Consider the following 18,303-nt stretch of genomic DNA (forward strand, 5'->3'; position numbering starts at 1 on the left):
TCTTTCTTTCTTTCTTTCTTTCTTTCTTTCTTTCTTTCTTTCTTTCTCTCTCTTTCTTTTTCTATCTATCTATCTATCTATCCTTAGTGTGCCTTTTACATGATACTTGGGGCAGCTAGGTGGCATAGTAAATAGAGTGCCAGTCTTGAGTCATAAAGACCTGAATTTAAATATAGCCTCAGACACTTACTATCTGTGTGACCCTGGGCAAGTCACTTAAACCTGGTTGTTTTAGTTTCCTCATTTGTAAAATGAACTGGAGAAGGAAATGACGAAGCACTCCAGTTTCTCTACCAACAAAACTCCACGTGGGGTCACAAAGAGTAAGATAGGACTGAAATAACTGAACCACGACAAATACATGATCCTGCTGGGGAGGGAATAAACAAAATCCGCCATTCTCTACCACTTTTGCCCCTCGCTTTCCTTCTCCAACTAAGGATCTCTCCAGATTTTCCCCTTCTACTTACCAAACTGAGTAATATTGCTTGGCTTCACAGGTTACACTCTCCACAAAATTTCATAAATCATTGTTGCTTTAATCTACTTTCCCACTGAAAATAAAAAAATCCCAATCTGTCCCTGCAGTCTTTTAGAGGCTATTCTCATTTTAACCTCATACCCCACTGCCTGGTGTTAAGTTATATAATCAACTACTAAAAGTGCTGACAGGAATAATCCTTCCAACTTTGGAGAAACTCCAATTGCTTTCCAGCATTTTAGCAGGGCTTCTCTGAATGTTAATCTTTCCCAGAAGCTTCATTACAAGTTCCCATCTTTCTCTCTGCTAGTTGAGACCTCATATGGCTTCCCTTTCAACATAGTGCTTCCTCATCTGAGCCTCTAATGCGATCACAAACAATTGAGCCTGTGTGGTAGCTGAGAGGCATGAGGGTGTTGGAAGGGTTTGGGGAGGTGGAGCCCACTCCCTTGCAGTAGGTCACTGGCTAAGGCACTTCTGAAAGGGCTCTAGCTTACATATTACAGCTGCCAGTGTAACAGCTGCCAATGACAATCTGTCTTCAGAAGAACACTCTTACCATTACAATCTTTGTATGAACAACCTTATAGGGGTTTTCTTTCTACCCTTCAAACAAAACATGCTTGACAGAATCAATTTATCTTACATGTAGATTTCATTCCTTATCATTTTTTGGCACTGTTATTTTGAAATAGAGATGATTTCTTCAAAGGTGACAGGGCAGAAGAATGAGATAAAAGATGGGAAACATGGGATGGATTAAACCTATTGTTAATAATAAAATGATGGATTACGCTGTCTGAAAAGAACATGGAATGATAAATAGTTCGTATATAGTAGCATGTGCTGAACAGAAACTTAAAGCTATCAACCACTGTGTGTCTTAGGCTAGTTAGCATGTTGCTTCAACTCTGACTTTGTCAGAACACAGTCAAAATATATCAAATATGAACTGTTAACTGCAGATAAGACTTCTCATTGTGGCCTATGACTTTAACGGAGGTGTTCCCATCTCAGACTACAAAATTCTTAGGAGGTCACTGCAATAAAATTCTATGGATGAAAGTAGGACCAAATATACATGGGTAGAATACAGAATCACCTAAGTGGTAGAGTCTGAGGGGTATTAGGGAGCAGCTCCTGCTATGCAAGGGATAAAGTGCTTATGTGCCCTAGGGAAGCAATGAAAACAGCACCTTCTACATTTAAAAATATCCACAGAAGGTATTTTGAATCTTCACAATAACCCATAAGCATTGAATTATCAACTGTACTCTGTAAAATGGATTTTGTTACATTAGTATGTGTTTTATATATATGTATATGTAATATATATATATATATACACATATGTTTTATAGAGAGAGAGATAAATATATAGATAGTATGTGTGTGCATATGTATACACGCAATGAGAGGCTGTGTAGTCTAGGGGATAGAGAATCTCTGAATCAGGAAGACATAGGCTCAGATCCTATCTCGGATGCATACTGGCTGCATGACCCTGGGCAAGGTAAAGTCTCAGTGACTTAGGCAATTCCTTAAGACTGTAAATTGTAGATGTTGTTGTTCAGTTGTTTCATGTTTGATTCTTTGTGATCCCGTTTGGGGTTTTCTTGGCAAAGATACTGGAGTTGTTTGCCATTTACTCATATGTCACTTTACATATGAGGAAACTGAGGCAAGTAAGGTTAAGTGAGAAGGTTTCAACCTGCATTGGTAGGGAGAGTTTCTTCACTCACTAGTTTCCTAAACAAATTAAATCACAGGTCCAGTCCCTATTTAAAAAAAAAAGATAATGGAAGGCATTATTGGAGAGCTGACCTCTGAATCAGGGAGACCTGGGTTTAGGTTTAGGCTCTGATAAGTACTGGCATTATGACCCTGAGCACTTAAGTTAACCTCCCAATGCTCCAGGAGACTGACTAAAATTTTAGAAACAGTTTTTTATGTGCATTGATAGGAGCTTCTTCACAAAGAATGACTTATAATAATGAAATAATAGGTTCAACAATAAATAAATAAATAAATAATATGTTTAATAATGGATTATTATGAATAATAATTAAATAATTAATGGATTTTTAAAAAAGTATACCTCATTATATTCCCCAATGTGTTATACCACAGGTAACATCCTGCTTTACCTAAATCTAATCCTGGATTTTCAGGGAAGGCACCATGTCAACAAAAAGGCTAAAACTCTTCCTAGCTGGGTGATCTTCCTAGCTGCTTGCTTTTATAAAACTAGAGCACTTTACCTTAAGGTTAACTTCAAATTCAAATGCCTACATTTGGACTACACTTTAAACTGTTATCAGTCCTTGATATCTTCTTGGAGTGAAGAAGCTGTGAGACTTACGTAGGTGGGGGAAGATAGAATAGGAGTGGTGGTGAATAGTACCCAAGAAGAAGGGGAAAAGGTCCAAAAGAGTGAGGCTAGTGGATCTGACTGCTTCACACATTTGTGCAATCTCTCATAGAGATTGAAAAGAGGCATTTATTGGGTAAATGGGAAAAGCATTTTCCATTTCAATGAAAGGACAAGAAAAAAATGTAATGGATATTCTTTATATATACTCCTTCTGAATCCCTTGGGTTTCATTTCCCAAGAAGTTTATGTTTTGTGTATAGTATCTCATTTCCTCTTTCCTTGTGGGAATATATATGAACTATAATCTGGGACAAGAAAAGGACAAGAGAAGGCAGCTGTCATTGATTGGTATTTCAGTCTATTTATTTGTTTATTTATTTATTCATTTGTCCATTTATTTATTTGCCAATTGATTGATTTTTACTGACAATTAACTTTACTCTAGATCTATAAACATTACAAAGAGAAAGAAAGCTTACAGAGTCCTCTCGCCTAGCTCACTGCACCATGAAGATAACTCTGGTTTCTCAAAGTCTAGGCCAGTATACCATAATCTTTGATCAGTTCTACCAATTTGGAAAGGCTTCCAGTGATAGACTATGGTTCCAGTTATAGATTGTAGCTATGTCTGTTTTCTAAAGACTGGGATAACTAAATAAGAAGAAACTCATCACCAGTAGGGTGGTTTCCTAGTGAAAAATGCTATGGTCATACAGAGACATGGAAGAAATAAACAAACTACAAAATCTTCTTCTGTTCCATGTAGTCCTGCCTGTTCTGTATACTGTAGTGATGGTAGCAGAGTAGTTAAAAAAAAAAAGAGTGAGTATAGAAGGTTAAGAATGTTTAGTGTTTAGATGTTCTATAGACATTAACATAACTGTTGAGTACTCTAAGTGTAAGATCCTTGTCCTATGACCTGAATCATGTCAACTGTCATAGTCTCACTACAAATGAACTCCAAAGAAACAAAGAAGCTAAAGCTATATGGAAAGCTGGTTCACAGGGTTTCCTAGGAGAGACACATACACAGCAAAATAGGTTAGGAGTCGGGAAGACTTAGTTCAAATCCAGCCTCTGATAGTTACTAGCTTTATGACCCTGGGACAGTCACGTACCCTTTTTCTGCCTCAGCTTCCTCATCTGTAAAATGACAGGATTGGACTTGATGACCTCTAAGGTCCTTTCCAACTCTGAATCTATGACCCTATAACCTATGATCCTGTAAAATAAACAAATGGAATTGGTATAATCATGTGTCCAATGGCAACAAGAGATATCTTTGCATGGGATACTTGGTTGTTTTGTATTGCAGTGCTCATCATAACCATTTGCAAAGAGATTATCATTAAGATATTTGCAATGTATGTACCAATATTCATTGCAGAGGATGAAGAAGTGGAAAAACTATGCAAATAACTCAGTAACACCTCCCAAATCCTTAGTGGGCACAGGTGAGGAGTGTAAAAATATATTTTGGCAAAGATATCTAAGAGTAAGAAATAAGAGGGTCCAAATGTTTGTGAATACTTTTTTCTTTTTCTTTTTTGTTTTTGTTTTTGATTTATTTTGTTTATTTATTTTTTGATGAGGCAATGGGGTTAAGTGACTTGCCCAGGGTCACACAGCTAGTGAGTGTTTTATGTCTAAGGCTGGATTTGAACTCAGGTCCTCCTGACTCCAAAGCCAGAGCACTATCCACTGTGCCACCTACCTCACCCGTGAATACTTTTTTCAAGAAAAGAACTGATGAGCACTAAATAACATCACACACAGAAAAAGGAAATTGATTATACTTTAACTGACAAGGATTGACTATCAATTTTGGTAATTTTTGAATAAGCTATCTCTGTATCCCATCTTTCTAGGACAAAGATACAAAATCAATGACATACTAGGGGAAGTGAACAAAAATAATAAGAAAATTTGTCACACAAAGCTAATTACAACTTATACAAATTAGATAGACCATTGATGCTGAAAAATGGGAAAATGATAGAAGAACCAATATCAGTGCCAATTATCACCATATCATGAAGAAGTTTAATCAATGTAAATAAATCACAACAATGAGGAGAATCAAATGAAGCTACAAATCACCTGTATCAGCAAACACTTAATATGATTGCCTAGAAGAGACATATGACAGTCAAGGACAACACCAAGTAAGAACAAAAACTTGTTTGTAAAATCTTAAGAAGCAGAATTAGGGAAGTTAAAGAACATTTTTAAAAAATTGGACATGTGATTTCATTGGTATAGGAAGATCCCAATGAGGAAACTTGAGAGTCTACCTGCCAAGACAAACCTGTAGATTATATGAACACAATTATGAAACACTTTAAATAGAAATAGATATAAACAATAGAAAAATATTAATTTCTTGTGGGTAGGCTGAGCCAATATAATAACAATGACAATTTTACCCAATTTACTTATTCTGTGCCATACCAAACTACCAAAGAATTACTTTATAGAGCTAGAAAATATAGTAACAAAATTGATCTGGAAGAAGAAAAGATCAAGAATATCAATGAATTCAATACAAAAAAAGATGTGAAGAAAGTAGGCTAATAGCTCCAGATTTCAAACTATATTACAAAGTGGTAATCATTATAACAATCTGGTACCAGCTAAGAAATAGAGTGGTGGGGATATTTTTTGTACAAATAGGTCCTTTTCCATTTTCTTTGATCTCTTTGGGATAAAGACATAGTAGTGGTACTACTAGATCAAAGGGTATGCATAGTTTTATAGCCTTTTGGGCCTAGTTCCAAATTTTGCCCCAGAATGGTTGTACTAGTTCACAACTCTACCAACAACGCATTGGTTTCCCAATTTCTCCACATTCCCTCTAGCATTTGTCACTTTCCTTTTCTGTCATGTTAGTCAATCTGATAGTTCTGAGGTGGTATCTCAAAGTTGTTTTCATTTGCATTTTTCTAATTAGTGGTGATTTAGAGGATTTTTTCATGTTACTATTGATAGCTTTGATTCCTTCTTCTGAAAACTACTCATTCTTATCCTTTGACTATTTATCATCTGAAGAATGACTCCCATTTTTTACAAATTTGGTACAGTTTCTTATATATCTGAGAAATGATGCCCTTCAAAGAAGCTTGCTACAAAATTATTTTTCCCATTTTTATTATTTCCTTCTAACTTTGCCTGAATTAGTTTTATTTGTGCAAAAGTTTTTTTTAATCTCATGTAATCAAAATTATCCATTTTACTTCCTGTGATGGTCTCTACCTCTTGTTTGGTTATAAACTCTTCTCTTATCCAAAGATCTAAAGTTTTCCATGCCCCCCTAATTTACTTATGATATGACTCTTTATGTCTAAAATGTTTATTCATTTTGACCTTATCTTGGTATATGTTATGAGATATTTGTCTATGCCTGGTTTTTGCCAAACTGCTTTCCAGTTTTATCAGCATTTTTTGTCAAATGATGAGTTTTTACCCCAAAGGTTTCCATCTTTGAGTTTATCAAACACTCGATTATTATGGACATTTACTACTGCATATTGTGTACCTAAGGGGAGTTAGGTGGTGTAGTGGATAGAGATCTGGCCTGGAGTCAGAAAGACCTGAATTCAAATTAGGCCTCAGATACTTGCTAGCTGTGTGACCCTGGGTAAATCACTTAACCCTCTTTGCCTCAGATACTCACCTGTAAAATAAGTTGGAGAAGAAAATGGCAAAGCACTCTGGTATTTTTGCAAGAAAACCCCAGATGGGTGTCATAAAGAGTCAGACATGACTGAAACAACTGAACAACAACAACAACAATTGTGTACCTAATCTATTCCACTGATCCACCACTCTATTTCTTAGCTGGTACCAGATTGTTATAATGATTACCACTTTGTAATATAGTTTGAAATCTGGAGCTATTAGCCTACTTTCTTCACATCTTTTTTTGTATTGAATTCATTGATATTCTTGATCTTTTCTTCTTCCAGATCAATTTTGTTACTATATTTTCTAGCTCTATAAAGTAATTCTTTGGTAGTTTGGTATGGCACAGAATAAGTAAATTGGGTAAAATTGTCATTGTTATTATATTGGCTCAGCCTACCCACAAGAAATTAATATTTTTCTATTGTTTATATCTATTTCTATTTAAAGTGTTTCATAATTGTGTTCATATAATCTACAGGTTTGTCTTGGCAGGTAGACTCTCAAGTTTCCTCATTGGGATCTTCCTATACCAATGAAATCACATGTCCAATTTTTTAAAAATGTTCTTTAACTTCCCTAATTCTGCTTCTTAAGATTTTACAAACAAGTTTTTGTTCTTACTTGGTGTTGTCCTTGACTGTCATATGTCTCTTCTAGGCAATCATATTAAGTGTTTGCTGATACAGGTGATTTGTAGCTTCATTTGATTCTCCTCATTGTTGTGATTTATTTACATTGATTAAACTTCTTCATGATATGGTGATAATTGGCACTGATATTGGTTCTTCTATCATTTTCCCATTTTTCAGCATCAATGGTCTATCTAATTTGTATAAGTTGTAATTAGCTTTGTGTGACAAATTTTCTTATTATTTTTGTTCACTTCCCCTAGTATGTCATTGATTTTGTATCTTTGTCCTAGAAAGATGGGATACAGAGATAGCTTATTCAAAAATTACCAAAATTGATAGTCAATCCTTGTCAGTTAAAGTATAATCAATTTCCTTTTTCTGTGTGTGATGTTATTTAGTGCTCATCAGTTCTTTTCTTGAAAAAAGTATTCACGGGTGAGGTAGGTGGCACAGTGGATAGTGCTCTGGCTTTGGAGTCAGGAGGACCTGAGTTCAAATCCAGCCTTAGACATAAAACACTCACTAGCTGTGTGACCCTGGGCAAGTCACTTAACCCCATTGCCTCATCAAAAAATAAATAAACAAAATAAATCAAAAACAAAAACAAAAAAGAAAAAGAAAAATTGATGATGCTCATCAATTGAAGAATGGCTGAAAAAGTTGTGTTATATGATTGTGATGAAATACTATTAAGAAATAACAAGCAGGGTGGATTCAGGAAAACCTGGGAAGAGTGATATGAACTCATGAAAAGTGACGTGAGCAGAACCAGGAGAACATTGTAGATGGTAATAACAATATTGTAAGAATGATCTTAAAATTTTATTGTAATGACCTTATTGTAAGAAAGACTTAGCTACTCTGATCATGGCAATGATCCAAGACAATTCCGAAGGAGTCATGATGAAAAATGTTATCCACTTTCAGGAAGAGAACTGATAAACTCTGAATGCAGATTGAAACATATTTTTTTACTCTCTTTATTTTTGTTTTATTTGTTTGTGGTTTTCAACATGGCTAATATGGAAATATATTTTGCATGACTTCACATGAATAACTGATATAAAACTGTTTTTCTTCTCAAGGAGGGGCAGGAGAAGGAAGGAGAGAATTTGGAACTCAAAATTTTAAAAAAATGATTGTCAAAATTTTGTACATGTAATTGGGAAATATTTAACAAAGTAAATAAAATATTTTTAATTGGATATGTAATTTCATTGATATAAGATGAATTCAATGAAGATACTGCCTATTCCCATACAAATATTCATTGAACCTGCAACTTATAGTATGTGAGAGCTGCCCTTGTAAGCTCTCCACCCTGTGAACATAATCATCTCATAATATAGTCAGAAGCAGTGGAGAGAGAATCAAATACACAAAAAACTTAGTAAAAACCATCAAAATTAATCCCATGCACATGTCGAAATCATCTAAGGTTCCTTGAAAAAATGGAATTATAGATGCAACTTTGTTCAATGACCCTCTGTTTATTAATCAGAAGCATAATAAAGAGGCAAATGCATGAAAGCTATTTATTATATAGTCTTGGAATATAAGACTATTTACTATAGTCTTTCTATGTATTTACTATATAGTCTCAGTCTAGAGTCTAAGTGGAAGAAGAATTCCCTATTTATATCAGGGTTTTCCATGTGTTCCTGTTTGCAGGTGGCCATTTTGAATTTTGCTTCAAGCACAGTAAATTACAGCATATCTTAAATGAGATCCATAATCACTCAAAAAATTTTAGCCCAACTCTCTATCCTGTGAAAAGCAAGTGCATGAATATTATGTCTTTTTCCAGAATGTGACACGAAATTGATAGTACAACCATCATTTCTGGTCCTTCAAAATACATATCTTCAGCAGATACTTTAGAGGAGCAACAAATTAAGTCCAGAATTAAGTAAGAAAGGGCTTGACTGCCTTTGGGAAATTGTTCAGGGATTTCAATATCCCCAAACTTCTCCCCATGAAAAATGTTTTTTTTTTCCTATTCTACTGTATGACTCTGAGTCACGGAATACTACAATCTTCAAAGGATTTAAGTTGATCTCTTAAAAGGCCATGGAAAAATGCGTGGTGGAGACAGGCAGGCTCCAAAATACTACAAATGAAAAAAAATACTCAAAAGATATGACTAGAAAATATGGTGAATTAGTTATGTGACAACAGTGAAAAATAAACAACGGACAGCCTAACTGATCCATTATTATACATTCATTATCAAGAGATATAAATATTGGGTAAAACTATGGTGAAGGATTATGGAAGTAGTATTGACATGTTTGTCAAAGGATATGTATTGTGACCTGTACCAGAGAAAGAAATACTATAATAATGACAACAAAGATCTAGTTAAGTTTTTAAAAAACTGAAAAAAGCAACTACAGTTGCTTTTTTTTCTAGCCTCTTATTCCCAACTTGGGCAGCAACAGCAGTAATATCAACACAATCAATGGTACTGAACCCCTCCACCATGCTGCCCTTCCATTCTCTCTTCCTCTGTCATGCTCTGGAGTTTACATCTGCGTAGGCTCTGGTTGCTCATATTTTCAGGTGCTTGGCACATAAACAGTGGTAGAGACTAACAGAAGTTAGCCTTGTTTCCAGATTCTCACGGCTTTGTTCTTTTTCTTTTAATAGAGTGATGATATCCTCTTTGGACATGTTTAAGACATGGTCAGACACTCTTTGCCAGAGGATCTTGCTCACATCTTGCCTTTCCTTAGATTTCTGGTTTCCTTCTTCTTCAGGAGCAGGAAGATAGAGGATTGTTTTTTCCCTGAATAGTCACAGCCTCACATGGTCCTTGAATCAGAAGACTTTGATGATTTCTGTCCTTTCCTAAAAGAATATATCTAAGCTGTACTCTAACTTCTTGGGTAAAGATGGCTAAGTATGTTTCGTAAATCATATGATTTCACAAAATGGGTTGTCTATGTAATAAATATGAATATAAAGGTTTATGATAGAGAAGTGGATGTCCTGGAAAAATATAGAAGGTTTCTCTGAAGTTGCAAATATTTTTTATACTATTTTCCCCCAATAAAACCAAGCAATATTTTTCTGTCATAGCCCTAAAATTCAGAATCTATGTCAATAAGGGTTCTTTCTTTCCCAGCCCTTTTCTAGTCTGAGACTTGGCAGGTTTGGGTGGCTTGTGCATAGAGAACTTAGTATAGTTAACTAATAAATGTGATACTGTATTTCATATAAGGCTATAGAAAACAGGACTCAAGCCTGGTGCAAGTTGCTATTGTATTCATAATACCTCAAATGTCACTCAGGAATATCCAACAAATACAGCCTGAATCCAACAATCACATTCATATAGTATGACAGGTACTGATTAAGAAGGTTACAAATTTTTGCAACCAATGAGAATAAATCAGTATAAAATACCATATGATTGTTTCCATTTCCTCTATATTTGCTCTATATATTTAATATACTAATATTTTCAAGATGATCTGGCTTAACTTGACCTCATATCAAGATCACTATTACTTGATTTCTCTTCAAATGATTTTTTAACTGTTTTTTTGAAATGAGATAGACGAATGTTGGAATCAAGAAGATCAAAGAATGGGTCAAGCTAACGTTGGGGGTAGATGAGGCAAGGATAATGGATAAAGGAGAAAAAAAAGAATGACAACTTATTTTGCCTATTATTTTTCCTAACAGGACTAGAAATAAATGAAGAAAAGTGATTAAAGGTTGAAATGAAAAAATGATAGAGTAGCTAGCTGCCCTCAGAAAGTCTATATACTTGGCCCAAACTGTATCCCAGGTTTATTACTGGCAGACGTGATTACTGAGCTCCTGTTGGCTTTGAAAAATTCACTGAAAATGGAAGAAAGGTTCTGTATGCCTGGCAAATGTCATTCCAAAATTCAAGAATGAAAACAAAAACAAAAACAAAAACAAAAAACAAAAGCAGGACATTTAAAATGTATAAACTGATTAGTCAGACTTTAATTCCTCTAAAAATTCGAGAACATATGATTAGAGGTGGTTTAATGGATAGAGGGAAGCCTTGGAAGACTTAGGGTCAATTTTGCCTATGAAATATGCTAACTATGAGATCATAAGCAATCCACATAACCTCTTAGTATTGCAGACTATTCTCTAAGTTTATCTACATTAGGAGAGAAAATTTTCACACTGGGACTTCCCTAAAAAAATGAAATCAAAGGTGATGCTCCCTTGCACATAAACACAAAAACAAAAACAAAAGACATCATATAGCCAATGTCACTTTGTTTGATGTGTTTGGTGCTTGTGTTGACTAGCTCCTTGAAACTCTCTTCTAAACAAAAGCATTCATGAGGTACAAGTGTGATGCTTCTGAGTTATCACAGACATTTGTTTCTTTCATTTTTTGATCCCATACCATAGTTTTTGGCAAAATTTTTGCTATCCTTCCTATGCCCATGTAAATTCCTGATAATGAGACTGAGTATTGGGGCAGCTAGTTGGCACAGTGGATTGAGTACCGGCCCTGGATTCAGAAGGACCTGAGTTCAAATCTGGCCTCAGAAACATAACACTTACTAGGTGTGTGACTCTGGGCAAATCACTTAACCCCATTGCCTAGCCAAAAAAAAAAAAAAGAAAGAAAAAGACTGTGTATTAAGGTCAAGGTGTATGTATGTGTGTATAATATGTACAGTTGATATATACACACATGTATATATACACATACACAATATACATGCATGCAAACATCAAAGCATATACATATATTACAATTTAATGTATTTTATTTTCCCCCAATTACATGTTAAGACAATTTTTAATATTTAAAAAAAGTTTTGAGTTCCAAATGCTATCTATCCCTCCCTTCCTCTCCTCCACCCTCCCTGAGATGGTAAGCAATCAGATATGGATTATACATATGCAATCATGTAAAATGTTTCCATATTAGTTATTTTGTATGAGAAGATGAATAAAAGAAGAAGAATGAAAGGAAGAAAATGAAAAAATAGCATGTTTCAGTCTGTATTTAAACAACATCAATTCTTTCTCTAGATGTGGATAGTATGCTTCATCATTAGTGCTTTGGGATTGTCTTGGATCATTGTGCTAAGAATAGCTAAGTCATTCACAGTTCTTCATCTCATAATATTGCTGTTACTGTGTATAATGTTCTCCCGGTTCTGTTCACTTCACTTTGCATCAGTTCACGTAAGTCTTTCCAGGTTTTTCTGAAATCTGCCTCATCACAATAATATTCCATTAAAATCATATACCACAGTTTGTTGAGTCATTCCCCAATTGATGGGTATCCCTTTGATTTCCAATTCTTAAGTCACCTCAGAAAAGAGATGCTCTAAATGTTTTTTGTACAAATATGTCCTTTTCCTTTTTTCCTTTTTTGATTTCTTTGGGATATAGACCTAGAGGTGGTATTACTGATCAAAGGGTATGCACAGTTTTATAGCCCTTTGGGCATAGTTTTAAATTGCTCTCCAGAATGGTTGGACCACTTCATAGCCCCACCATTACTATCCCAGTTTTCCAACATTCCCTCCAGTATCCATCAATTTCCTTTTTTTTTGTCATATTAGCCAGTCTGATAGGTGTGATGTGATACTTAGAGTTCTTTAATTTGCATTTCTCTAGTCAATAATGATTTAGAGCATTTTTTCATATGACTGTACATAGCTTTGATTACTTTGTCTGAAAACTGCTCATATCCTTTGACCACTTAACAATAATATATATGTGCGTATATATATATATATACACGCATATAGACATGTTGTATGTATGTTCTATATATTATACACACTTTGAAAGCTCTTCTCAACTTCTTTATGAAATTCCTCTACCTTCTCATCTTCTACATTGGACGCTGGCACATAAATAGCTCCAGAATACCTCCAGAATGAAATAATTTTTAAAACTCTGGCACTTAAACCTTTCACATTCTGGATTCAGATGATCTCTCCATGCTTTTTACACCTTGATCAACCTCATTTCTCTACATTTCATCAAAACTGCCCTTCTTAAATTTCTTCCTGGAACTCCTAGCTCCCTTCAAGGCTTAGCTCCAGTTTCAGCTGCTTCAAGAGATTTTATGATTTCCCCCAATTATTAGTGCTCCCCCCATAATTGGGTAATTATTTTCTATATGTTTATTTCTGATTTCTCTAGAAATTTCATCACTCAAGGAGAATGTAGAGTAAACTTCTTGAAATCAGGGACTGTTTCACTTTTGTCTTTACATACCCAGGGACTAGCATAGTGCTTGGCTCACAGTACAAATTTAATAAAAGCTTGGGGATTGATTTAATGCTAAAGTGCAGTAATTATCATGGTGTTCCATTTGTATATGCTAATTTTTAGAACTGAAAAGAAAGATTAACAAGAGCCTCTGGAAATGCTATTCCTTACTGCCTTTGGACTCATAATAAGCAATCTTTGTAAATAAATAAAGTCACCACTTTGAAGCAAATCTACAAAACATTCTTCCATCTGTGAGTGATTCCTCGATGTGTTTTCCTTTTAGTTGTAGCAAGAATGTTAATATGAATTGGTTCAGTTCTGTGATTAGTTTATCAGCTCATCAGACAAATGTCAAATAAATGCAATAGTTAAATTAATATTTATAGATAATTTAAGGATTTTATGGTTCCTAGTATGCTCTGTCCCTTTTCCTGGTTTTTTTTGCCACTGTCACTGTTGAAATGAAAGTACTTTGCATATATCTAAATAATGTTTTGTACTTTTTGTACATTTCATGGGTTGGCAACACCATTACCCCTGAGAAATGTGACAAGATGGCCAACCTTATAGTGAGGAGCTCCTCCACAACTAACTAGAGTTGACCAATGATAGCAGATAGTCTATTACTAAAGTCACACTCAAACCTTTACTATTTTCCAGATCTAGTATGCCAATAGCCTAATTTTTGAGAATATGAGGTTACTTATACTCATTTGGGAACCATCTTAGAAGGACTTTTTACATACTATTCTTAATATAATAAAATAAAAAATATATATTTAACATATGTCAATACAGAGAAGCAATAAAGCAGAAAAGTCAATAATTATTTATATTAGATTTTATAACACAGTTGATTTTTCTCATCATATTGTGATTAGCCTAATATTAAAATCAGTTTGAATTGTCTTAGAAAAAATGATTTTCTGAGATGTGTGTTAGTGTAAGAGGGAAAAAGGCTATGAAAGAAGAGGGGTGGGTAGGATGCCAGTATTTTTCTGGAGAGTAGAGAGGAGTCCAAACCAAGATTATAATTTTGGATAATTCTATAAAACAGATGATCTGGATGCAAATAATCAAAAAAATAATAATTAAATCTAGAAATCAACTTTTTTTTTTCTTGTAGGTTTGTCTTGTTTTGTTTCCTGCCACTTAAATTAAATTATCTAGCAAGGCTTCTCTTGCATGTATTCCAAAATAGTAGAAGATGTATTCATATGAGAAGTGAATGAAGAGATTCTGCTCTGTCAATTCATGCAACAAGAAATTGGGTGGTAGATATCTCTGTTGTTTCAGGTGTTCAGTGCAGGGTATCCCTGCATTGGCTAGGGAGCTCCGCATCAACTATACTGTAAGATACTTAAAGGAGTCTCTCTGGACTACATAGAATTCTATGCATCCAGATTATGTTTGGTCACAATCTACTAAGCTAGATCAAGGCCATGCCATATTTTCTAGGAAATGATCCAAATGAAACTATCCAAATTTGCTTTTTTAGCATATGCAAAAGCAAGAAAACCATTACTTGATCCCTGCTAAAGATATGATATCAATGCTGACTCTTTAATAATGCAAACCAGTTTGCAGGAACAAGTCCTGCAAGTCAGGTCAAAAGCAGACAAAACTACAAAGGACTTTTCAAGATTGTCTTTCAGATAAGAATAGAATATGTGCCCCATGCACACTTATTCTGTATTCTGTTTACTAAATAGGAAAGAAAAATATTTTCAAGTGAAAATATCAGAGTTGAACTCAAATAGTTTCAGTTTGAGTTAAGCCACTTACAGGAGAAGAAATGCTTAAATTACTGGTTAATAGGCTGAAAGTCAGCAGCACTTTTGCAGGCTTATAAGATAACACCCATTCATTTCATTCATATCCATTAACAAAATCCTAACTACATTACCATTTGCAAGGAAAAAATAGACACTCCACATTTTCAAAAAAAAGTAGTCAAACTGTGACTTTTCCAATTTTCCCATGTGAAGTTGTAACAGTATGACTAACTCTATCATCCATGCTAGCACAGGGGAACAAAATAGCATAGGGGAATAGTCCAAAACAATAGGGAATCTAAGTTTCACTTTAGCTTTGAAATTTCAACGCTTTTGTCAAAAATCTGGGGCAAGGGCTATATTTGAAAATGAGTGTGGCTGCAGTTCTGGGAATTTACAACACGTCAGATAAAATAATAGAACTATGCTTTGAAGATACCAATAGGGGAGTAAGAAGAATGTCCAGCTTGCCCACCCTTGCAAATGTGTTATGCAAGTAGAGGAGGTAGTGATCTCACAGAAAGGGCAAAAGCAAGAAATTATCTTTGGATGACCAGAAGTTATCTGTATCATTCAGGTGAGCACACCAATCATGTTTCTGTCTTCATCACATATATGTATTTTATGTATATGTATATTATGCACATATAATGTAAATTTCAAGAGTGTGGATATACCTCCCACCAATGTAGATCGTAAAACCTCCATGCCTCCTTAGCAGGTTACATGAATTTCTTTAGACAAAACAATTCAACATCTATTGGCCAGTATTTCAGTGATGAGCTTCTTTAAACTTATCTAGGACTGTCCTTGGACAATACAAATTCAGTTCATTGCCAGCCTTATACATCTATACAGCTTGGTAGGGCATATTAGATTTTATGTTCTGCTGGCAGAGTCTCCACAAACTCCCATTCCCATTGGTGGACTAAGGACAGCTCACTGCTTTTCCACTCTGGATTCTAGACATCAACCTGAGGGTCTGAGATTCCAGTACTTTCACTTATGAGCCCCCACTAGTATGCTTCCTAATGATAGTAATAAGCAAGACTTCATTTAACTTTTAGGTAAGGGTATTTATTGAGAGGTATAGTAAGAACAATAGTCACAAAAACATCTTCCCTCCCTCAAAATCTAGGGCCTTCTGGATTATTGCAATATTCCTCAACCTATCTCTGTACAATAGGTGTGCATAGAATTTAGTCCAGGTATGTCAGCTTACTGCACTCATGTTCTTCAATGAGCACCAATGCTCCTAACTTACATCTTTCCTTCTCAACCATTCCTTCCTCCAATCTAATCTATCCTGTATAACCCCGCTGGGTTCATCTTTCTAAGGTACAGTTCTTATTGCAGCCCCTTCACCGTATCCACTCACCATCTGACTCAAAATCCTTCAGTTACTCGTCTAGTCTATTTAAAATCCAGACTACTTGGCTTGCCATTGAAAACTTTCCACAGTGTCATTAGTATGCAATAAAGGTAAACTGAGGGACATACTGCAAGCAAAATCCTTTTATTAACAGCTATGTGTATAACTTAAACTGGGTGGCCACCTCAGTAAAGTCAGTGAGCCCAGTGAGAAGAGGGGGGACTTTTATTGACACCCAGAAAAGAAGGGGATGTAAGAACATTACAATAGCCTCTATACTAAAAAAAAGTTGGTTGGCATTTGGGTGTGGATAATCTTGCTCCTCTCTAACAATTAAGGAATGTTAATTGTTTTATGGGAATCATCTGCCTTCTTAAATCTGTTCTAGGGAATCAGTACTGCCAGGCTTGCTGTCACCTTAAAGGAGATCAAATCTCCCCTAGTTGCACAAAGACAGACAATATATCTTTAGAAGGGTGGCACCAGGTTAAGTTATTTGGGGCTTACAGACAACAAGTAGATATCCCAGTAGTTAATGGTATGAGTGATAACAATTTTCCTTTAAATTAACTCAGAAGGAAAACTACGTTCCTGAGCAAGGTGAGTTCAGGCAAATACTAAATTATAAAAATCAATGCAGCATAAAATCAATTACACTGGAAAATCAATGCAATAGAAATTAGAAGTAATTTTAATTTTTATATTTTCACTATAGTTTGTATCTAACCTGCTTTCTTAGCCTTATCCCAAATTACTCCTCTTCATGCACAGGCAAACAATTGGTCACCCCTTACCAGTCAGAGGACAGCTCTGGAGTCAGGAAGACCTGAGTTCAAATTAGGGCTCCGACACTTACTAGTTATGTGACCCTGGGCAAGTCACGTGACACTGTTTGCCTCAGATTCCTCATTCATAAAATGAACTAGAGAAAGAAATGGCAAAACACTTCAATTTTGCCAAGAAAACCCCAAATAAGGTCACAAAGAGTTGGACATGACTGAAAAATGACTGAAGAACAACAGCAAAATACTAGTCAGACTTTTTTTTTTTCACACATGCTCATCTTTCATATTTTTTCCTTTGCTCTACCATCTTTGTTCATCAAAATTGATAGTATTTCATAGGATTTCAAGTTAGAAGGCACCTTAGAGGTTAGTTTGTTTAATCCATTCATATTACAAACAAAGAAACTGAATTAAGATGCAGAGAAGCTAGTTCATCAGTTCCAAGCCACACATGTAGTAAGGCATAGACAGAGTATTCCAATCCACATCTTTTAATGCAAAGTCCAGTGTATTTGACAATATAAAACTTCTTCTTATCTATCATGGACTAGCTCAGACTCTTCTTTGTCTTCTAGTCTTCCTTGCCTTCTTCAAACAAAACTCTTACTCCTTGAGTGCCTCATACTTCTTTGCCTGTACATCTTTTAAACACCTACTAGCTTTAAACTCCTACTAGCCTTATTTCTCCTTTTGGGTAGTAAGTTCTTTGAAGATACACATCATGAGTTATTCATCTTCTCATCCCTCAAAGTGCCTAGCTCAGTGATTTTCACACATGTTGGGTACTTAAGAAATGTTTCTTGCACTGAATTTGGCAAAGAGAATAAAATCTAACTGCCTTTTTCAAGCTATAAGAACATTTAGCTGTTATAACTACAGACATAACATTTCTTTACTTACATTCTTAAAAATAATTGTACTTTGGGAAATAACATTGAGACTACTTCACAATGTTAGCTTAAG

Source organism: Vombatus ursinus, unplaced genomic scaffold (assembly GCF_900497805.2).
Source record: "Vombatus ursinus unplaced genomic scaffold, bare-nosed wombat genome assembly UNPS02014872.1, whole genome shotgun sequence".
Taxonomy (NCBI): Eukaryota; Metazoa; Chordata; class Mammalia; order Diprotodontia; family Vombatidae; genus Vombatus; species Vombatus ursinus.